Here is a 25,372-nt window from a genome sequence, read left to right on the forward strand (position 1 = left end):
GAAGCTGCAGTGGTACTTATTACATCAGTGCTAAGGCTGTTTGCATCAAATGAATGTTTAAATATTGGGTTGAACCATATGAAATTGCCAACTGTGTAAATGGCAATTTAATTTGATTCATCTAATACAATTGTCTCCCCAATATACTGCACACACACACAGACTTGATGCACACATAAATACCACATCCCTCTCCCCAGGCCCCGGCACACAATACTGTCTTAATTCTATTTTCCATTTCTCCTCATTGCCAGATTGTAGGAAAGAAGTCACTATCTTTCCTATGAGGGGAAAGTAAACAAACAAAAACATCATTTAAAGGTAAAAACAAACATCAATCACTCAAAAAATTTTAATTTACAGTAGAGAATAACCGATACAATGCCAATGATGATTTTAAGCACCATGATTTTGAAGTTTAATGACATGATGAGTATATGTAACACATTAGAGAAGGTATGTAAAGTCTCACCATTTATCATTCAGTCATTAACTGGGTAACAATAACACTCAAATTTTATATCTGTCTTTCCCCATCATTAGTGAAGATAATGACCCTTATCCTTGTCTTTCCAAATTATGTTAGGATTAGGGTTGAAATTTTGAAGCTTTATAGTAAATATTTGTGATAAAGGGCTTAGTAACTGCAGTATTTTATTGCTTTCCAATAGCATATAAAGTACTGTGATGGCCTACTGAAAATATGTATCATAACATTGTGATATTCTTTATATCTTTCTGCTATTAACTACAGTTCTGTTCCTATACAAATTAATGAAAGACAGATCTTGTGTTCAAAAAGAAGTTCAACTGAACGTGGCTTTAATTCATAGAAATAGGGTCAGAGCAAGAGGAAGGGGCAAGGCTCCAGGATGTGGTTTCTAGGAGCAAACCTCTAGTCTTAATATGATTGTGTGTCTAAACTTTCTCCACAAGGCAACTCAACCAAAAATTAAGGGTGACAAAACCAGCAGTGGCAATGAATGGTTAATGGAGAGTTCACTGCTAACACTGCTTCATTGATACACCACAAGTTTTTCTATAGGGCTAAATAAACTCATAAATAGGAGAAGGAAAAGAAAAAATTCTGGGTCAACCCTTTGAAAATGCTTTATATTATGAAATTTACTACCACCAACATCACCATCCAAAACAAATGCTTATTACTATCCATCTACTATTTAAGTAAAAATGTAAAATTAATGGAATGATTTTGAATGACTGTCTTTGCTTCAGAGAAAGTTATTACAGAAAACAAATTTTGTTCAGGAAGCTTTCTAAAGCAGACTGTACTACTCACATTTATTTAAGATATTTCTCAGTTTAATAACTAGCAGCAAATATGCACATGCAAAATTACTTTCACACACAAGTGTTAATTAATGTTTATTTAAATATGTAATGCTTACTATAGATAGTATATTTAAGTTAGGTCAATTGATGAGACAAGTAAATTTTAATTTGGGTGCAGTAATGTATATTTATAATGATAGAATTCATCCATGATGTAAAACATTAGAATGTCTCTATCACAATTCATTTTGTTAATGAGGAATGAAGTCCCAGAGTTTTAATTTCTTTCATTTATTTTCAAGAATCAAAGCAGGCTCAAATATTCCTGATGATAATGTGACCCTCACTCATTTATCTTTCTATATCCCTTCTTTAGTGGGAGGAAAAAACAGAGTAGAGCTATAGCTACTCTTCTAGGTACTGCAATAACTCAGAATATATGTTATCTGCAGGCCGTAAAGTCACTGTTATTTATGAAAATTACTAATTCTAGCTAATATACATTAACTAATTTAGTGCCTCAATATAGATTTTTGGTTTAATCTAAAACTTCCTAAATCCACTGAAGTATGTTGCATAAGTGAAAGTCTTCCATTGATTTGTATCACAGCAAAATAAGGGCAGAGAATTATTTTTTTAGATCACATAAGAGATCTGTAGATATTCATCAAGTATAGAAATATATATCCATTTAGCAATAACTTAAATTTATATGTTATTTTCACATGAATCATCTCAGTTGCTGGATACCCAATAATCTGGTAAAATAAGCATAAACTGCAATTTCTATAAAACATTTGAGAAACCTGGATATCATAGAGCCTATTTTAAGTATTTTCAAACATTACCTTTGATTAATATCTACCAATATATATTTTCTTTTCAAGAAAGCGTTCCTGGAGAAAAATACTATAATCTATTGTTAACAAAGTTCAAAATGTAGTTTCTAGGAATGAAACGTGACAAAAAGGAGAAATTGCCAATCCCTAAACATATTTATGTTTGGGCGAAACCCCATATGTATGTGTATGTATTTTATGTAGGTGTATGTGTACACTCTAAATTTACAAATTTTTTCTTTGTCTGTAAATAACTATCATTACAGAGAGATACAAAGGCAAAATCTAAACTTTAAGTATTTGGAAAGCTATATAGAATACTTTAAGACAGTACTAAATAGTACTGCCTTCATGCCCAAAGAGTAGAAATGTGATCTATGGTAGACTGCTCTGGTAACATGATCAGCCTTATGACACCTAATAAAGCTGAGTCTGAAAATTATTTGTAAACTGTATGATCCAATAGCTTTTCTTCTGTTTGCATCCTTACATCTTTAATGGTTAATCCCAAAGAATTCTGAGCACAGGCAAAAGCCAGTAAATATATTATGTGAATCAATATCAGTATCCTGCTGGTAACCTAAAACTAAGGCTCCCTCTGTGCTGACATAAACTCATATGAACACAGTAAGCTCATTTTCATTAAACTATTCCTTCATATGCATAATGCATTTTATTTTAAGGCAGGCATGATCTAGCTAAAACACAGGCTAGGTAATACTTATAGAATATCCCCCTTTTATCTCTTAGAAGATTTTTGGATTTTTTAATGAACATAACAAAAAGAAGTCATAGTTACACCTGAAATACCTGGAATCAAGCTATTTTGTTGAAGAAGCTTTTAGGAACAAACAGTAGCACAGGCTAAGGTCAGAGCAGGCTTAACAAGTTATTAAAGCAAGTCGTCACTGACTTCTGTGTCATAATAGAGCTCCCCCTGATAGAAACCCCTATTAAAATACATTTCCCAACCATTCAGTCAAATGTCTCTGAAATCCCACCATGTGTGTGTTCTCATTGATTAGAGCAATGCTAAAGATGTATTGATTATAAATTTGTAGCTTGAAGGTTAAATGTTGATGCCTAAGCAAGGGAATGAGATCAGTTAGGCTGTAACAAATGACTCCAGCAGCTTGGTCAGCTTGAGAAGCCAGAAGATGGTCTGGCATCAGTTTCAGAGGGACTACAATTGCAGATGGTGGGATTACCCAGGGACTCCTGACCATATAGAAGTGGCTTAGAAGGGAGATTAAAAAATAAAATTAACTGGGAACTACGATGTGCCAAGTATAGCATAAGGCAGCCTTATCTCACTTAATTTTTAAAAGATAAATGATCTTTTCCAGACTATTCCCGTTGGATGTAAGGCCAATGATAGGAAAATAGACAAACTATGTTTGTATTGCATTGTTTTGTTGCTTTCCAATAAGAGGTCAGTGACATGTATCCAAAATATCTCTGCTCAATGTCAATTATAGACTTGCAATGGTAAAATTATCAGCAGATTTCCATCATCTTTGAAAACAGTTCCTGATCCCTGGGCTGTGGATACCTGAGGGGCAGTGGAAACACAGCAAACAGTTTTGGTTCTGTATTGCCTTATGAACATCAAACAGTCTGACAAACAATTTGCTTAAAACTTTTTTTTTTTAAATAAATTTATTTATTTATTTTTGGCTGTGTTGGGTCTTCGTTGCTGCACACGGACTTTTCTCTAGTCGCGGCGAGTGGAGGCTACACTTCGTTGCAGTGCACAGGCTTCTCATTGCAGTGGCTTCTCTTGTGTGGAGCACAGGCTCTAAGCATGTGGGCTTCAGTAGCTGTGGCACATGGGCTCAGTAGTTGTGGCTCGTGGGCTCTAGAGCACAGGCTCAGTAGTTGTGGTGCACGGGCTTAGCTGCTTCGCAGCATGTGGGATCTTCCCCGACCAGGGCTCAAACCCGTGTCCCTTGCCTTGGCAGGCGGATTTTTAACCACTGCACCACCAGGGAAGTTCCCCTAACACATGTTTTTAAACATAATCTTACAGATGTCAATGTATGCTCTAATAGTTAATAAAATGAAATTTTTACTTTAAAGAGATGCTGAATTTAAAGTAACTTTTGGTCATATGTTTTCTCATGTAGAGGATCTGGTAAATGGTTTGAGGTTAAAAGAGTCTGCAGTACTTGAAAAGTATGAAACCACTGCTCTTCAGTTGGAATGAAGGCTAGGATAGAGCACAGGAGGATCCCATTAGTTTATGTAAGACTGAGATAAAGATCATTTAAAGTGCATGGAAGATCACTGTACCTTCAAGCCCAAAATTAGAATTCTTAACTACATTTTGCATCTCAACAGGGGTGAAATGAATTTAACTTCCGGCAATTGATGCTTTTTTTTGGTAGACCTTTCTGATAATTATAAGAAAGCACTAAGTCTAGCAAGTCACTGAAAAAGGTCAGATGTGAAAGTTTACAAACACCCAAGTGATCAATGGTTACAAAATCCAGTTGGAGACTGACTCTCATGGCTACAGGGAATAGGTTATTAAAATCATGGAGCTAAGATTTACTGCTGAACTGAGAAATTGGAAAATAATCACTTAAACACTGAAGTTAACAGTTATCAAGAGAATAACAGAGAGTACAGGTGGGAGAAAGAGAGGCATCAAAAAGAATATAAAACCAAATCAGAGCTTCCCTGGTGGCGCAGTGGTTGAGAGTCCGCCTGCCGATGCAGGGAACACGGGTTCGTGCCCTGGTCCGGGAAGATCCCACATGCTGCGGAGTGGCTGGGCCCGTAAGCCATGGGCCTGCGCGTTCGGAGCCTGTGCTGCGCAACGGGAGAGGCCACAACAGTGAGAGGCCCGCGTACCGCAAAACAACAACAAAAAATCAATTTGTACACCCATTTCAAACAATTGAAAGATAAGGTTTGAAGTTTTACTACTCACTACAACGGTTTTATTTAGGAATTTAGTAAGATATATGGTATGTTATTAACAAAAAAAATATAAGAAATACTCATTAATCACAACAAACAAGAAAAAAGTCCTACCATTTTTGAAACCATGTACTGATTAGAAACAGAACGTGACTTGCGTTATCAAGACTTGAAGGTCTTTTTTTTAAATACTAAATTTTTCAGAGGTTTAAAGCCAGCTACAGAGATTGGTCTATGAATGCATAGGGTCCTACTCACATGCATATATGATGCTTTTTTAGTTCTTTCAGAGGATTTTAGATGTCCTACATTGTCATCAATCCTATTATTTATTCTATCAAAAATGACTCTTGGGCTTCCCTGGTGGCACAGTGGTTGAGAGTCTGCCTGCCAGTGCAGGGGACACGGGTTCGAGCCCTGCTCTGGGAAGATCCCACATGGCACGGAGCGGCTGGGCCCGTGTGCCACAGCTACTGAGCCTGCGCGTCTGGAGCTTGTGCTCCACAATGAGAGGCCGCGACAGTGAGAGGCCCGCGCATGGCGACGAAGAGTGGCCCCGCTCACCGCAACTAGAGAGAGCCCTCGCACAGAAACGAAGACCCAACACAGCCAAAAATAAATAAATAAATTTTAAAAAGACTCTTTTTTTCCATCCATCCCATTTTTATTCATTCTAACTCCCACTCCTGTAGATCCTGTACCTCTTCACAGCATCAATCTGGTAGAGTTTATTTACTGCTCTGACTTCTGCATTTTCTCCCTTCATAGTCACTTTGTTCTTCAAAATCTTATCATTTCCATCTGGTTAGAAATTCCTTGAAGGCAGAGACCAGCACACAGCACATAAAAGTTACTTGGAAATTTTGAATGCAATATGGAATTAGATATATGGATGGATGGATGGATGGAAGGATGCATGAAGGATGGACAGACAGATGAAGAGAGCGTTGACACCCTCATTTAAGAAAAATTTGAAATACCAGAAAAGATTGTTTGTAGTCATCAGCAAGGACCCCCCCAAAGTGTAACCTTCAGCCTCACAGGAGGCTGCATGAGTAGGACGTAACTTCAGGCTAGGTGGCTGAGACAGACTTTGTAGGAGGTGAAAAATAGAGGCAGTCAGCTGACAACACTCCACATAGTTGGACAACATGTCCTACCTTGAAGACGCACTGGGAGGTGCAGCTCATGTCTTCCACACTAATCAACTTTTTTTTAATTGTGAAAGAAAACACATAACACTGATTTACCCTCAACAATTTTCAAGCATACAGTACAGTACTGTTAACTCTGTGCACAGTATTGTACAACAGATCTCTAGAACTTTTTCATCTTGCATGACCCAAACTCTATACCCATTGAACAACTGTTTCCCTTTCCCGCATACCCTAGCAATCAACATTCTACTTTGTTTCAATGAGTTTATTTTAGATATCTTAAAGAAGTGCAATCATGCATTATTTGTCTTTCTGTGATTGAGTTTTTTACTTAGTATAATGTTTGCAGGTTTCGTCCATCATGTAGCATATGCCAGGAATTATTTTTTTCAGGCTGAATAACATTCTACTCTATTTATATACCACATTTTCTTTATACATTCATCCATCAATGCACTTTTGGGTTGCTTCCACATCTTATCTGTTATGGATAATGCTGCATGAATATGGGTGAACAAATATCCCTTCAGAATTCTGTTTTTAATCCTTTTGGATATATACCAAGAAGTGGGATCATATGGTAGTTTTATTTTTTGAGGAAACTCCATACTCTTTTCCATAGTGGCTACACCATTTTACAATCCCTCCAACAGTGCACAATTCCAATTTCTCCACGTCCTCAATGAAACTTCTTTTTTTAAACCAGTGGCAATACTGATGGGTGTAAGGTGATATCTCATTGTGGTTTTGATTTGCATTTCCCTAGTGATTAGTGATGTTCAACATTTTTTCATATTTTTTTGGCCGTTTATCCTTTTTGGAGAAACATCTATTAAAATTTTTTGGCAATTTTTAAATCAGATTATTTGGTTTTCTGTTGTTGATTTGCAGAAGTTTTGAAAATATATTCTGGATATTAACACCTTATCTGGTAGATGGTCTGTGAATACTTTCTCCCATTTTTTAGGCTGACTTTTCACTCTGTTGATTACTTCATTTGCTGTGCAAAAATTATGAATTTTGATGTAGTCCCATTTGTCTATTTTTGCTTTTGTTGTCTGTACTTTTTGGAGTAATAGCTCAGAAACCATTGCACACTCCAATGTCATGAAGGTTTTCTCCTATTTTTCTTCAAGGAGTTTTATAGTTTCAAATCTTACATTCAATTCTTACGGTCTTCAGTTGATTTAGGGTTCATTTTTTTATACAGTGTAAGATAAAAGCCCTTCATTTTTTTTGCATGTTTACCCAGTTTTCCCAACACCATTTGTTGAAAAGACTATCCTTTCCCAATTGTTTAGTCAATGGCAGCATTTTCAAAGCTCGCTTGATATAAGGGTTGCTTTCTGAGCTGTCTTTTCTGTTCCTTTGGTCTATTTATCTGTCTATATGCCAGTATTATACTGGTTTGATTACTGTAGCTTTGTACAATATGTTTTGGAATCAGGAAGTAGGAGGCCTCCAGCTTTGTTCTTTCTCAAGATTCTTTTGGCTATTTGGGATCCTTTGAGATTTCATATAAATTTTAGGATTTTTTTTTCTATTTCTGCACAAAATGCCAATGAACTCTTGTTTTTATTGACATTTTTTTTAGAGCAGTTTTAGCTTCATAGCAAAATTAAGAGGATGATACAGAGGTTTCCCATATATCCCCTGCTTCCAAACATGTATACCCTCCCCTGTTATCAAAATCTCTTACCAAAGGATACATTTATTATAATTGATAGACCTATGATGATACACCATAATCACCCAAAGTCCAGTTTATCTTATTTACTTGGTGTTATACATTCTGTGAGCTTGGACAAATATATGACACGTATCCATCAAATCCTGACTAATACATTACCTCTCTAATGTGAAATGCCCCAAATTATAGAAAAAATAATTATAATCAATGACTATAGAATTTAAAGCATGTTTGATGGGGAAGCGATATACAGTAGAGATATGGGGTGCCAGTAATGTTCTATTTCCTGACAAGAGTTGTGGATACGGGAGGGTTTATTTGACAATATGATTTGTTAAAATGTTTTGAGTCATTTTCTCTATGTTGTTTCAAGGAAAAAAACTTTTAAAAATAAGCAAAAAAAAATTCAACAGACGGACAGTAAACCAAGATGTCCTTAATTCATACTCCTCTGTAGTAGAAAATTAAAATTAGTATGGTTTCCACTAAGTATAAATTTGTAAGTGATTGGAAATTTCTTTGCCAATGTGAAATTATTTCTGGGAGTTTAGAATTGGGATTTTAGCATAAATATATCCCTACATTATTCCTAAACCAAGATTATAATCAAAAGCCATAGACAAAACACATAGACATTAGGTTTATAGCTAATCTCAGTGGTCAATGGAGGAAGACCCCAATAGGCCCTACCTGATGTATCCGAACAAAGCTGACTCTTTTTTTTACTAATAATGGATCAACAAAACCAAGTAACACATCTGGAGGAATTTGAAATGCAGAATGAACAAACCTAGAAGCCAGGATATGTTTAAAAGCAAATATAAATATTCAATACATTCTGGGTTTGCACTATGAATGAATGGAGTTTCCAAAAGATGAAAACATCCCAGAGTATTGCTCTTCTTAATCCTTAAGCCAGCTCTGAATAACTCAAAAGTTGCTTATAGCTATGGGGTAGTGTTCCTTAGATGTACTTAGCTCACTTTACATATTTTAAAAATGTATTTTTAATCCACATATCGTAGAATGGCACATAAGAACCAGGTATGGCTTTGTTTACTTTTTGTCTTCTAATATTTTAAGCATTGAAATATAGTTGATTTCCAATACTGTGTTAGTTTTAGGTGTACAACAAAGTGATTCAGTTATACATATATACATTTTTTTCAGATTCTTTTCCATTATAGGTTATTACAAGATATTGAATATAGTTCCCTGTGCTATACAGTAAATCCTTTTGCTTATCTATTTTAGATATAGTAGTATGTATCTGTTGATCCTGAACTCCTAATTTATATATCCCCCTCCCCATTCCCCTTTGGTAACCATAAGATTGTTTCCTATGTCTGTGAGTCTGTTTATGATTTGTAAACAAGTTCATTTGTATTTATTTTTTAGATTCCACATGTAAGTGATATATTTGTCTTCCTCTGTCTGAATTATTTCTCTCTTTATGATAACCTCTAGGTTCATCCATATTGCTGCAAATGGCAATATTTCATTCTTTTTTATGGCTGAGTAATATTCCACTACAAACACAGACACAGACACACAGACAGACAGACACACACACACACACACGTATATGCCACATTTTCTTTACCCATTCATCTGTTGATAGATACTTAGGTTGCTTCCATATCTTGGCTATTGTAAACAGTGCTGCTATGAACATTGGGGTGCATATATTTTTTTGAATTAGAGTTTTCATCTTTTCTGGATATATGCCCAGGAGTGGGATTGCTGGATCATATGGTAACTCTACTTTTAGCTTTTTAAGGAACATTCATACTGGTTTCCATAATGGCTGTACCAATTTACATTCCCACCAACAGTGTAGGAGGGTTCCCTTTTCTCCACACTTTCCCCAGCATTTATTATTTGTAGACTTTTTGATGATAGCCATTCTGACCCGTGTGAGGTGACACCTCACTATAGTTTTGATTTGCATTTCTCTAATAATTAGCAATGTTGAGCATCTTTTCATGTGCCTGTTGGCCATTTGTATGCCTTCTTTGGAGAAATGTCTTTTTAGGTCTTCTGCCCATTTTTGATTGCGTTATTTTTTGTTATTGAGCTGTATGAGCTGTTTGTATATTTTGGAAATAAACCCTTTGCTGGTCACATCGTTTACAAATATTTTCTCCCAGTCTGTAGGTTGTTTTTTCATTTGGTTGATGGTTTCCTTTGCTGTGCAAAAGCTTGTAAGTTTGATTAGGTCCCATTTGTTTATTTTTGCTTTTATTTCTTTGCCTTGGGAGACTGACCTAAGAAAATAATGCTGTGACTTATGTCCTAGAATGTTTTACCTATGTTCTCTTCTAGGAGTTTTATGGCATAGTGTCTTATACTTAAGTTTTTAAACCATTTTAAGTTTATTTCTGTAAATGATGTGAGGGAGTGTTCTAACTTCATTGATTTACATGAGGCTGTCCAGCTTTCCCAATATCACTTGCTGAAGAGACTTTTTCTCCATTGTATATTCTTGCCACCTCTGTTGAAGATAAACTGACTATAGGCGTGTAGGTTTATTTCTGGGCTCTCCATTCTGTTCCATTGATCTATATGTCTGTTTTTGTGCGAATACCACATTGTTTTGATTACTGTGTAGTATCCTCTGAAGTCTTGGGAGGTTATGCCTCCAGCTTAGTTCTTTTTCCTTAGGATTGTTTTGGCAATTCTGGGTCTTTTATGGTTCCATATGAATTTTAGGATTATTTGTTCTAGTTCTATGAAAAATGTCATGGGTAATTTGATAAAATCACATTAAATCTGTAGATTGCTTTTGGTATTATGGCCATTGTAACAATATTAATTCTTCCAATCCAAGAGCATGGGATATCTTTCCATTTCTTTGAATCAATTTCCTTTATCAATGTTTTATAGTTCTCAGTGTATAAGTCTTTCACCTCCTTGGTTAGGTTTATTCCTATCCTAAGTTGTTTTTTTGGTCAATCTTAAACAGATTATTTTACTTTCTCTTTTTGATATTTCACTGTTAGTGTAAAGAAATGCTACAGATTTCTGTATATTAATCTTGTATTCTGCTATGTTGCTGAATTCATTTATTAGTTCTAATAGTTTTTGTGTGGAGTCTTTAGGGTTTTCTACATAAAGTACCCTGTCATCTGCATGTAATGACAATTTTACCTCTTCCCTTCCAATTTGGATGTCTTTTATTTCTTTTTCTTGTCTGACTTCTGTGGCTAGGACATGTAATACTATGTTGAATAGAAGTGTTGAAAGTGAGCATCCTTGTCTGTTCCAGAATTTGGTCAGAAGACTTTCAGCTTTTCAACTTTGAGTATTATATTAGCTGTGAGTTTGTCATAAATGGCTTATATTCTGTTGAGATATACTCCTTATATACCCACTTTGGTAAGTTTTTATCATGAATTGATGTTGATTTTTATCAAATAGTTTGTCTACATCTAGTGAGATGATCATGTGGTTTCTGTCTTTTCTTCTGTTGATGTGGTGTATCACATTAATTGATTTGCATATGTTGAACCATCCTTGTGACTCTGGGATGAAGCCAACTTGATCATGCTTTATGATCCTTTTTATGTGTTATTGGATTTGGTTTGCTAATATTTTGTTGAGGATTTCTGCATCTATATTTATCAAAGATATTGGCCTGTAATTTCCTTTTTTTGTAATGTCTTTGTCTGGTTTGGTATTAGGGCGATGGTGGCTTTATAGAATGATTATGGGAATGTTCCCTCCTCTTCAATCTTTTGAAATAGTTTGAGAAGGACAGGTATAAGTTTTTCTTTGTATGTTTGATAGAATTCCCCAGTGCAGCCATAGACTCCTGGACTTTTGTTCGTAGGGAGTTTTTTTAAATTACAGATTCTATTTCACTTCTAGTGATCAGTCTGTTCAAATTATTTGTTTCTTCTTGACTCAGTTTTGGCAGACTTTATGTTTCTAGAAACTTGTACATTTCTTCTAGGTTGTTCATTTTGTCCAGTTATTGGATTTCTGTGGTATCAGTTATTATTTCTCCTTTTTAATTTCTTATTTTATTTGGTTCCTCTTTCCTTCTTGGTGAGCTTGGGTAGAGGTCTGTCAATTTTATTTATCCCTTAAAAAAACCAACTCTTGGATTTATTGATTTTTCTATTGTTTTTATCTCTTATTTATTTCTTCTCTGATCTTTGTTATTTCCTTCCTTCTGCTGAATTTGGGTTTTGTTTGTTCTTATTTTTCTAATTATTTTAGGTGGCAGGTTAGGTTATTTATTTGAAATTTTTCTTGTTTTTTGAAGAAGGCCTGTATTGCTATGGACTTCCCTCTTAGAACTGGTTTTGCTGTGTTCCATAGATTTTGTGAGGTTGTGTTTTCAATGTCATTTGTCTCCAGATATTTTCTGATTTCCTCATTGACCCATTTATTTTATAGTAGCATGTTGTTTAGTCTCCCATAATCTTTTTCTCATTTTTCTTTCTGTGGTTGATTTCTAGTTTCATACCATTGTGGTCAGAAAAGATGCTTGAAATAATTTCTATGCTCTTAAATTTGTTAAGGCTTGTTTTATGTCCTACTATGTGGTCTATCCTAAAGAATATTCCATGCATGTTTGAAAAGAAGGTGTATTCTGGGGTTTTTGGAATATAGTGTCCTGTAGATATCAATTAAGATCAACTGTGTATTATGTCATTTAGGATCTCTGTTGCTTTATTGATCTGTCTGCAAAATCTGTCCATTGATGTCAGTGGGGTGTTAAAGTCTCCTACTATTATTTTCTTCCTGCCAATTTCTCTCTTTGTGTCTGTTAGCATTTGCTTTATGTATTTAGTTGCTCCTATATTGGGTGCATATATGTTAACAAGTATAATATTATCTTCTTGTATTGATCCCTTTATCATTATATACTATCCTTCTTTGTCTTTCTTTATGGATCTCTTCCTTTGTGGACTTTGTTTTAAAGTCTATTTTGTCTGATATGAGTATTGCTGCCCCTGCTGTCTTGTCATTTCCATTTGCATGAAATATCTTTTTCTATCCACTCACTTTCGATCTGTGTGTCACTTCTGCCCTACAGTGGGTCTCTTGTAGACAGCATATTGTAGGTTCTTATTTTTTATCCAATCTGCCACTCTCTTTTTATCAGAACATTTAGTCCATCGACATTTAAAGTAATTATTGATAAGTATGTATTTACTGCCACTTTAAATCTTGTTTTCCAGGTGATTTTGTAGTTTGTTCCTTTCTTCTTTTGTTTTTTCTTTTGTGGTTTGATGGTTTTCTTTTCTATCAATATTATGCTTGCATTCCTTTCTTCTTGGTTTTTGTGAATCTATTTTATGTTTTTGATTTGTGATTACCCTGATTTTCAAGTATGTTAACCCATAACTATATCTACTTGCTTTAAACTGGTAATCATATAAGTTCCAACACATTCTAAAACATCTGCATTTTTTACACTCCCCCCTGACATTTTGTGATTTTGCTGTCCTATTTCACATCGTTATGTTTATCCTTTTGCTGTTCATTGTAGTTATAATTCCTTTTACAAAAATTTTTTTATTTTGTTTTTAAATCCACACACTGGCTTATTAAAGTGATCTTCATTTTTTAATATATTTGCCTTTACTATTGTGTTTTTCCCTTTCCTATAGATTTCTGCTTCCTTACTATTTAGAGAAGACCTTTCAATATTTCTTTTAGGACAGGTTTAGTATTTCTGCATCCTTTTAGTTTTTGCTTATCTGAGAAATTCGTATTCTCTCTTACTACTCTTAATGATCATATTTCTTGGTAGAGTATCCTACGTGGCAGTTTCTTCTCTTTCAGGACTTTGAATATATCATGCCACTCCTTTCTGGCCTACAAAATTTCTGTAGAGAAACCAGCTGATAGCCTTATGGGGGTTCCCTTGTAACTGACTCTTCTCTTGCCATCTTCAGAATCCTCTCTTTATCTTTAACTTTTGCCATTTTAATTTTGATATGTCTTGGTGTGGGTGTGTTTGAGTTCATTTTGTTTGGGACCCTCTGTGCTTTCTGTACCTGGATATCTGTTTCCTTCCTTAGGTTTAGGAAGGTTTCTGACATAATTTCTTCAAGTACATTTTCAATCCCCCTTTCTCTTTTTTGTTCTTCTGGGATCCCTATTATGCATAGGTTGGCATGCTTAATACTATCCCATAGCTCTCATATGTTGCTTTCATTTTTAAAAAATCTGTCTTTCTGTCTGTTCTGATTGGGTGATTTCCATTATTCTATCTTCCAGACGAGTTATTCATTCTTCTTCATTATTTAATTTCCTATTGATTGCCTTTAGCTTGGTTTTTAATCTCTGCAATTGACTTGACTAATTTTGATTGGTTCCTCTTTATGGTTTCTAGTTCCTTGTTCCAGTGATCTGCATTTTTCTTTCTTTCTTTTTTTTTTTTGCCATGCTGCATGGCTTGTGGGATCTTAGTTCCCCAAGGATTTAACATGGGCCCCGGCAGTGAGAGCACTGAATACAAGTCCCAACCACTGGACCGCCAGGGAATTCCCTGATCTGCATTGCTATCAAGAGTTTTTCTTAATCCCTTTAGCATTTTTATTACCTCCTTTTTGAACTCAGAGTATGGTATACTGGAGAGGTCTGTTTCATTGTTTGTTCTTTCAGGGTACTTCTCTTGTTCTTTTAATTGGGAGTAGTTCCTCTGCTTTTTCATTTTATTGAACTTTCTCTGACTCTATGAATTGAGGAGAAACAATTACCTACTATGGTCTTGAAGGGCTGTTTTTATGTGGGAGCATCCCTGTGTAGACTGTGTGAGTCCAATATTTTTGGTGAGAGGGTTGTTTTTGGTATGGATGCCTGCCATGTCTTTCCTCAGCGTGTGCTGGCCATTGTCCCCTTGATAGGGGGTGTGTTTGGCTTTTGTGGTATCTGCACTGGATGTTGGGCAGGGCATCCTCTTTGGTCTGTGGCTGTCAGAGTCTTATTGGGGGCAGGGTCTGCTCCCCAGTTTTTGAAGTAGAAGCCCCCAGATCTACTTCTAAGCTGTGGTGTGAGGTAGGCAGGACCACAGTGCTCCTGTTGGGAAAGGAGCCACTGTGTTTTCCTTCCCAGGAGCTGTCCACTGGGGACATGTGATTCTGTGATATCATCCACCACCCAGTGTGTGTGTCCACAAGGTCTGCTGCTGCTGGCACCGCCCCTGGACCTGCCCACACTGTGGGAGCCCTGATAATTGGCTTAGCTGTCAGTTCCACTTCCAGTGTATATGGGCACCCAAAGCCCACCACTGCCACAGCTGCACCTCATTGGGAGCATGCTGAGAATGGCACTTCTGTGGCAGACCCGCACTCTATCTGGTGTGCACCAGCAATGGTGGCCCAGACCACACACTAGGCCGTTCAGGTTGTCTCCATGCAGCCAAACCGAGTCCTCTCCACAGATCTGTCCTTTGAAGCCTGAGGTTCAGCACCCAGCTGCTGTGTGCACCAGCAGGCACATGTCTTGGCCTAGGAAGAGTGACAACGATGTGGCAGCCATCAGTGCTGATCCCTCTCTATCCCACCTGCCAGCAAGCTAGCACCTGCACATTCCTCTCGAGCAAAGCCCAGGCCACTCCATTTCCCTATCTGTTCCAGCAGACCTCCTAGCCAGCAAAGGGGGTCCCAGGGTGATGGAACCTTTCCTCTTTTGGAGCTCCCTCCAGGGGCACAGGTCCCATCATGATACCTTTTTTTTCTTCTTTTTCCTTTTGTCCTACCCAGTTATGTGGGCATCTTTCTTGTAGCTTTGGTTGTATAAGAGATCTTCTGCCAGCTTTCAGTTGGTATTCTGTGAGAATTGTTCCACATGTAGATGTATTTTTGATATGTTTGTGGGGGGAGATGAGCTCCACCTCCTTATACTCTGCCATCTTGACCTCCTCCCCAGGAACTAGATATTACTTTGCCTACATTACAGTTACTATGCTGTTGCCCACCTGAGTGCATTCCAAGTGGTTTAAATCTGGGTCTGATTCATTTTCTGCTGGTCTGCTCTATGTGATGCAGGCTCCTCCTCTTTCAAAAACAGTAAAGTATCTAGAAGAGGAATGCTTAAAATACTTTAATAAATACTAGAATCCAATCCAATATACCCATATGCACCCTGCAGAAATACCATGGTATGCACTGACATTTTTTTTAATAGCATAATTTCCATTTGAGTGGCAATGCCTTATCATATTAATGAGACAAGCATAAGAAGGTTTATTATGCATCCAGAAGTTTTATGATTCTACAACAAGGATGACAAAATGTCTGCCATATAAGAAAACAGTAAATATAATTAAGAGCTTTACATTCTCAGTTTTAACGTCAGATTTACATATTTTAAAATATACTTCTCATAAACATAATATTCTACACTTTTATGATAAAGACTTTTAAGCACTGCTTTAACTTTAAAACCAGAACAGAATACTTAATTATCATATCAACAAATGAAGTCTAAATTATAATTTAATTATTTATCATTTAAACTCCCTATTAACATATTAAAATATATGTGCAAAGTTCCATTTACATGTGTTTTAAAGTCAGAAAAAATTTATATAATCCAGTACCTTAACACCAGCAACTCCAAAATGAACAAGATTGTGTCATATATTTTTTTAAGAAAAAGTCCAAGAATTCTGCTAAAATATATCTCACCCATGAATAGGGAAAGCACTAATGACATTAGTTTAGAGTGGGTAATTAAATTAGGCACAACCCAAGAGTTGTGTGGCAAGAAATTCATAGAGGAGACATTTTAGTGACAGCTTTGCTGTCAATGACACTGAAGCTACTGCACACCAGCCAACTGTGAATGTGCAGGGCCACTGCTCCTGATGGCATTAGAAATATAACTACTATGTCTTTGGAAACATGATCATGTATCATATGGAAAAGGGTCATATTCAGAATAGTTAGCTTCCAATGCTAATAAATCCTCCAATGTAAAAGGGAACTATAGAAAAATAGATAAATAGCATAGGACCCCGAAGAATCCTGACTATGCCAGGTATTAAGCCTTTGGTTACTAGGTCTTGAGTAGGTATGAAGTCCAGAGGGAGTGGGTAGACAGCCCAGGCATAAGGTGTGGGCACTAAGGACAGAGGCTAGTTACCGACTAACAAAGAAGTATGTCAAGATTTTATCCACTGGCAAATATATATCATTTTGTGTCAGCTGAAAACCGTCCCTGAGTTTAGTTCACTGTCATCTACCAAACATTGCCTATATGATTCTTACTGTGCATCTCTAATTGGTCCCTCATTTGGAACATAATCCACTAAAACACTGAAGTCTTACTATATAAGTAATGGATTTTCACAACTCAAAAATAATTTTATACAAGTTTCTTAGTAAACTGGTCATGTAAAAGCAGTAAAAAATCTGGTTGATAAAGTTGGTTCTCATAGTGGTGCAGGTTACCAACACTGAAAGTACTATACATGTAAACCAAATTTAACAATTAAATAAACAGATGGAAAATGATGGATACAGGTCTCTCATTGTTGGACTGGGAGGTTACAGAAAAGCAATGGGGAAAGGTTAGAATGACTCGTGGTACTGGATTAGAATTGAAGATACCAGAAAGAACTCATGTTTTAGCTTAATACAGATATGGATGGATACATACACAAGTACTTATAGGGATGTATATGTGTAGGGGTTCGTATATACACATATATTTCCTTGCTCCGTCAGCTGAGAGGGCCTAGAAGCATTGACACACCAGTTGCAATAAGCACACCTGGCACCCATTCTCCAAAAAATAAAAACATTCTCAAACGAAAGGAACCAGGACTCCTCGGAGAAATGGCCAACTCTAGGCTTGGGACAAGAAATGTACACAGTGACTGTGGACCATATTGCAGTGATAGAAATTATAGAAATTCTCAGAAACAAACACGAAGATAAGGATGTGTCAAAGGGACAAAGGAATCAAAAAAATAAAGAGTTCTGAATAGACAAAGCTGGAACAATTTGAGCAAGAAAATACAGAAAGCAGTATAAAATTATAATCCAATGTATAAAATAAATATCCAAGAGTCCACAGTCAATGGACTATGGTCAGATAAATAAAGAAAGATCATAGTCAATGGTCAAATAAATAAGTAAACTAAAGAAAATAGACAAATCTCCTTTGCAGAACAATTTCAAATAATTTATGTGAATACTCAGGGCTCTCAAAGAGGTAGCACTTAAAGCCCACTCCTTAACTGGAGGCAGAGTGTAATGACTTCATTCCAAAGAGTACAGTATAGAAAGTGAGGAAAAGTAACTCTGGTGGAGAAACCTGATAACATCTCAGGTAAGTGATCAATGTTAACACTGAGTCCTGCTGATAGCATGTTCCCTTGATATGATGGGATGATAATGGTATTTTACCTCAGTGGTCTTCTACACCAAAATCTATAACTCAAGTTTAATCATGAGAAACGCATTAGACAAAACCAAATTGAGGAATACTGTACAAAAGAGCTGACAAGTACTCCTCAAAACTGTCAAGGTCATCTCATCTAAAACAAGGTAAATCTGAGAAACTGTCATAACCAAGTGGAGTCTAAAGAGACATGATAACTAAATGTAATGTGGGATCCCAGTAAGGATCCTCAAAGAGTAAAATAACATTAGGGAAAAATCTGAGGAAATCTCGAAAAAGTAGAAACTTTAGTTAGCAATAATGTATCCATATACATTTATTAGTCATGACAAATGTACCATACTAATGTAATATGCTAACAATAGAGGAAACTAGGTGTGAGGGGTATAGGAACTCTCTGTACTATTTCTAAAACTTTTCTGCACATCTAAAGCTATTATAAAATTTTATTAAGATAAAAAAGTTAGAAGGAGGCAAAATGTTGTACTAGATATAATAACGTGATTTCAAATCTAGCTTCGCTCATCTAAGAGCTGGTTGAAAGTATAAGAGGTAAATAGTCTAATAATGTTTCTGTTTTCTCTGTAATTTGGGGACTATATGCTTTACAACGTGGAGTTATTTGAAGGGTAAAGTTAAGTAATACTTGCTTTTGTATTTCATTAGTTTATATACAAAGACAGAATTATGAGTAGCAGAAACAAAATCTACTCTAATGTTATAAAGATATGTATCAAGCCTAAAGAGTCCCAGAGCAACATCATTTCTAATGTCACTTTCTGCCAAAATGTTTAATCTAATCCCTCCTGATGGCATTTTCCCTTATCCAGTCTTTCTAGGTCCTCAAGCTTCACTAACTTTACTGAGAACCTGAATCACCCAGGGATATTTTTAAAATACAGATGCTGTTGATTCCTTAGATCTGGAGTAGGACCTGAAATTCTCTTTCAAACAAGCTCAAAGTCTCTCCTCAAACTAGCGATCTCAGCAGGCAAATTTACAGGTCCCACCAAAGACTTGCTAAACCAGGAGTTCAGGAGGTGGGACTCAGAAGCTGTTTTAACAAGCCCTCCAGGTAAGTCATATGCATGATAAAGTTTGAGAACCAGTGTTCTAGAGCAAGGGTTCTCAACTTTGGCTTTCCATTAGAAAAATCTGGGAAGCAGTTAAAACTTTCAGCACTCTCGGTCACCCTTCAGATCATTAATATCAGCATTTTGGGGTAGCAAGAAGACATTTGTAGTTTTTTTTTTTTTTTTTTTTTTTTGCAGTACGTGGGCCTCTCACTGTTGCGGCCTCTCCCATTGCAGAGCACAGGCTCCGGACATGCAGGCTCAGCGGCCATGGCTCATGGGCCCAGCCTCTCCGCGGCATGTGGGATCTTCCTAGACTGGGGCACGAACCCACGTCCCCTGCATCGGCAGGCAGACTCTTAACCACTGCGCCACCAGGGAAGCCCGACATTTGTAGTTTTAAAATTCCCCAGGTGATTCCAATGTCCAGCCAAGCCAAAGTTGAGACCATTTCTCTAGAATGGGAAAACGGTTATTATCTGAACAACCATCCCATATATATGTTTTATATTATCTAGTCAAATAATCCAGAATTCTATCATTTACTTTAAATTTTATTTTCCAATAACTTATTTAGTTCTCTTAAAAAACACCTCAAATTTTTCTTTTGGTCTACATTTACTCACTCGAAACCTGGGTACTAAAATGTAGGGATTATATAAGCTGTTTTCAATATAATGAATATATCTTAAAAGTCTGTGGGATGAAGAATATAATGAGTTGTAAACCTTCGTGTTCTTACCTCCCCTCTGCTAATTATGAACACTTGACTTGTGCTTGCATTTTAACATGGAGGCACTCCTAATTCAGGTTACCCTCATGGTACCTGAAACACACAGCTGAAATCAACTCTTGACTTTTCAAAATTGTGAAAACACCCTAGGTTTGGGGTTAATTATCAGAAAATATTATGCTTTCTTTGGAATTTTTAGAATTCTGCTAAAAATAATCACCCAGAGATATTACTTGAGTCCTTTGTAAGGTCTAACCAAAGTACCACTCAGGCAGTGAACTTATTATAAAATAGGAGGAGGCAGAAAGACTTCATTCTGATCATTACATGCTCCTTCAGGATATAATGTTTCCTTCCCTTGTCTTTAGTGGAAACCACAGTGCAAAATCGGGGATTTCAACACTCTGGCATCTGTTAAACCATGTGATCTTGGTGCATTCCCAAATCAGATACATTTTTCCAACATAAAAACAAATTCTGAAACACAATGTAAATGATTTGGAGGTTATCCAAAGCACTCCTCACTCCCCATGAATTGCATTCCTGCCTCTGGCCCTTCTTCCCTTCCTGCCCAAACTCTCTGTCCCTATGACAGTGTCTCTTATAATCCAGGGTGGACCCAATAATACTCTCAATAGTAAAAAGCCCATATCTCTATAGTAGCCATTGAGATCATTCTGGAAAGCTGAAATCCTATTACTAATGACAATATTAGAACATTGACTCAGTTATTACAACTAGCCAGGGACTGTTAATAGCACTTTTAAAGGAATTCTCATTAAATTTCACAATAGCCAATTGCTTAAATATATCCGCAGGATGCCTTATCTGTCTGCCACACAGAGCTATCCCTTACTCTCTTTCTCCTTGAACTCACTTATTTTCCTTTTTAGACTGTTATATCATATTATTTACCTATTTATTTGTTGTTGTTTTCTCTGTTATAGCCACTGGAACAGAAGCTCCATGAGGGCAGGGGCTCCTCTCTCTTGTTTATTGCCCTGACTTCAGTGCCAAAAAAACCAGCCAGGTCTATAGCAGTCAAGAATTAAAGATAGAAGGATGAAAGACGAGTATGAAAACTAGACCAAGAGAAACTGGAACTGAATAGGAAGTTACAAGAATGCACAGACTCTACATTGTTCACTTCATGCCATAGAAATTCAAACCAAGAAAAAGGAAATTAAAAAATTAAATGAATAAAGTATATATTTAAAGGATAAATAGCTGATTCAACTAGGCTCAAGCAACAACTTGAGAATATAGTAACACTTTGCCAAGAACATGAAGATCCACACCTAGACTGAAAGGCCTAGAAAACCAGTACCACATCATGAGGCAGGAAAAATAAGATTTTTTAGAAGCAATTGGTTGAACCTTCAGACAGTCCAAAATCCCAAGCCAAAAAACCACAAAGATACCCATCAGCAATAAAAGCTGACCCTGCAGGAATTCTCAGAGATAGAAGCATGCATGGCTTGCAGAAGCAGAAGATTTCCTGAAAGCTTAATGACAAAGAGGAAGAGATGGAAGTGGCCATGTCGAAAAGTAACTCCATGGAACAGGAAATCTCTGAAACCAAGATGTTCAGGAAAGACCTGGAAGCTCAGCTTGAGGATACTTTTGTTGAGGCTTCACAGGAACACAAGCCTCATGAAAGCAGAGAGAACCTCTCTAAACAAACAGAAAGTGAGCTTGAGGTCCCCCTAACGAGCCAAGGAGGTTAAATTCCAGGTTCCACTTCAGAATACCAGCAAGAGATTTCTGAAATAAAATCTGAACTTGAGGAGAAAGTCTTGTTTTATATAAAGGAATGTGTTGGACATGAAATGTTCTATGTCTTAGAAGCCAAAAAAAACAAAAAACAAAAAACCCACAAAAACCAAACAAGCAAAAAATGCAAAAAAACAAGGTGTGTGATTCAGAGAGCCATCAGCTTATCCTGCAGAAAAAAAAAAAAAAATTAAAAGAGAAATAACAAAAGTAAAAACAAGAATGTCATAATGAAATGGAAGAGGCAGAAGACACGGTGAAAGATGTATTTTTGAAAAAGAAAGTGTAATGAGGTGCGAAGAAAACAAGAAATTACTGGTGAAAATGAAAGGCTTTGACCTGTTGCAGATAACCTAAGAGCTCAAAATACACAATATGAAGTTGAGGTTATGGATTTGGCAGCTACAAGTAGGCGGCCTGCTGGGAAGCTTAGATTGCAGAAACCATGAATTGGATCAGCAATGAGAAAGATGTCCAGCAGTATTTTGAAGCTCTTGTTTCTAAAATGACCAAAGAGTTTGAAACCGAAAAGGTCTAGTTTGGCATCATGAATGCTGGATCCACTTTGGAAAGGCCATCATAGTAAGAAGCTGAGCATGTCTGCAGGGCTTTCAGTCTGCTTTTGAGGTAAGCAACCAGGCCAAGGAACTTGTTCAAAATTAACTGAGAAACTTTTAAATACAAACCTCTCTTCTGGAAGCAAACTAAAGGATTCTGAAGCAACAAGGAGAGAATTATTAGATGATATGGAAATTTTGAATAAAACGAGATAAATTTAGAATAAATACAGAACTCAAAACTCTAGATTCTTGTGATTCTATTTTTAACTATTTCAACACTGCATCTCCTGCACTGATTTGAAACTTAGAACTAGCTGAGCTAGTAAGAAACACAAACTCCAAACCCGGAAGTGTCCCCATCAATTTTCATGCCCATAAGCCCAGAACAGCAAGAAGACATGTCTCAGCTGCAGCAAAGGCCAGCTGCTGTGCCACTGTCACCACACAGGCCGTCTTATTGGTTGAACCAAAGCCAAAAGGTCATTGATTTAGCATCAAGTTGTTTTCCAGTCCTACTTGCTGTAGCCATTGCACCTCACTCATGGTTGGACTAATTTAACAAGGCTATCGCTTGGAGGTGTGTATCCCACAAAGACAGTGCTCCCAAGGTCTGTACAACCTCTAGGCAGTCCCAGGGGCCTCTTAAAGTAGATGTGCAGAAAGGCCTAGGAACACCCTACAAAGTTTACCTTAAGGTGCAAAACATACCAGTGTGGAGAAAGGATGACAAAGATTTATGTATTGGTATATAACTGTCTACTCTTTGTATGATTTGCCTGAAGGAAAACCCACCCAGCCTGGAGTTATTGTGAGCCAATCTTGCATCTTAGAGGTGAGGAGTTTTTGATGAGCTTTATCCTCGCTTTAGCTGTTATACGTGATCCGAGCTGATATTCCTTGTATATTCAGGGTGACAGCTTCTCTCTTAAGTACAACTTAAAGACTAGTTCTTTACTAATTCTAACAGAAAATGAGAAAGAAAAGAGGAAATTGGCTAGGTTTCTAGAAGGACTCCAATCTATCCTACATAGAAACAGACTGAAAAATCATGTTGTGCATATTCCACTAGAAGCCTATGATAGGATACTGTCTCTTATTAAAGCAATTCTGACACCTGTTATGGAAAATCATCTAAGATTGCAGTCGGTTTAAAGCTAAGTGTGTACATAATAGAGATTACCTGTGATGTGATCATTCAAGCTACTGTTTGTAAGAAAGTGTACCATACTGAACTTTCTCTCCCCAAAAAGAAAACTACAACGCTTTTCTGTTATTGGAATAGCTTTGTTGCTAGGACTGTTGACTTTTAAAAAATGCACAACGTGAGAGCTGTGAGTTAAGTTTTATTTGGGGCAAAATGAGGGCTGCAGCCCAGGAGGCGAAGGGAGGGGCCAGGATATATAGGAGTTTTGCAATAAAGAGCACGTAATTGGGAAGGTCAAACGATTACTGTTAAATAAAGAAAACCAGATATCTCAAGTTAAGGAATTTAGCGCTTTTCTATGTATGGGAAGATGCAAGGGCCTGGACTCACTGAAATCATTTCTCTGATATGCACCTTAGCTATCTAGGGCCTGTATTTTCACCCCCTGAGTTTCCTCAGGGCTCACCGCAGGGAGTGGCTGCAGTCTGATGGTTGCTAGATGGCAGGTATTCTTTTCAGCCCTCAGTTTCCTCAGGGCTCACCAGCTCACGTTGGAGGGTTGCAATCATTGGTGACTGTGACATCCTTTGTTTATTGATATGGCAGGAAATATTCCATTTATAAATATTCCATTTATCAGGACCATGCTCCATTTTATCCATACTCTTCCTTTGAGGCAGTGGAAGGGAGTCTGACATCAAGCTTCCAGAAATAAAGGGCTGCCTAGACATCCTAAGTTCAACACATAGGAAGAGTTCTTCAACCTGTCTGCTTGTAGCAGTGAAATGCCTGATCTTTTGCTACGAAATCCATAGAACTAAACCTTCTCACAGACAGTTCAATGAAACTGTGGCTCCAGGAACTGTACAGTGCATGACAATGTTCAAGGAAAAGCTCTGTGTTGGCTACTCTTCTGGGTTCTCTCTGTTGAGTATCCATGAAGATGGGCAATGTCTAAGCCTGGTAAATTCCAGCAGCCCCTCAGTTATGTTCCTCTCACTGTAATCTTTTGATGACATTTGTTCTGTGGAGCTCAATAATGAGGAATACCTGTTTTGCTTTAGCCATATGGGATTGCACGTAGACTCACATCAAAGGTCAAGCATGCAGGAGCTAATATGGCCCTCAAACTATAGTTACTTATAGTTACTGCTCTCTCCATGTCACAGTATACAGTGAGTGTGATATCAATACACCTTAATGATGATGTTAAGACTATGGAATGGGTCCAAATAACTGGTCTGAGAAAGATAAGACCACTAAACTCTTTATATACCATCAAACCTCCTCAACTGTGAGCTTCCATGCTTAATCTACTTTAACAACAAGTCCTCTGGAGATGTTAAGGGTGTCAGATACTTGCAAAAGTTCCAGAGCAAGAGAGATTACAATGTGGGTGAGCAATGCCTAGAGACCCAAAATGAGCTCCAAAACTATATCAACCTAGCCAATTTCAATTAAATGACTCACATGCGGCCTAGAGATGGAATGCAAGTCCTCATGCCTCTCATTCTGAATGTTTTGCTTCCCTCACTGGAGGAAAGGCTAGGTCCTGCTCCAGCCAATCTTTCTCAGTAGGCTCAGTCCAGAAAAAAACAAGATGTACATTTCAAGGTTCTCATTGAATGGTTCAGAGATGGGAGTGTCCACACCTCTGAGAAGCAGTCTAATCCTGACCAGGAATTTGACGAAGAGCTTCATTCATATTCCAACAAACACTCAACTCCAACCTCAGCAGCCCACTGAGGTCCACCCTTCCCTAGAAGAGCCAGCTCCCACTAGAAGGCCTGCAGCAGTTGTCCTGTGACACCTGA

At 37.1% G+C, this 25,372-nt stretch overlaps 1 pseudogene; it reads left to right on the forward strand.

The window, feature by feature from the left end:
- Positions 1-381: 381 nt before the first annotated feature.
- LOC115848367 (serine/threonine-protein kinase MRCK beta-like) lies at positions 382-25,372 on the forward strand (annotated as a pseudogene).

The sequence above is a fragment of the Globicephala melas genome, chromosome X, assembly GCF_963455315.2.
Source record: "Globicephala melas chromosome X, mGloMel1.2, whole genome shotgun sequence".
NCBI classification, from domain to species: Eukaryota; Metazoa; Chordata; class Mammalia; order Artiodactyla; family Delphinidae; genus Globicephala; species Globicephala melas.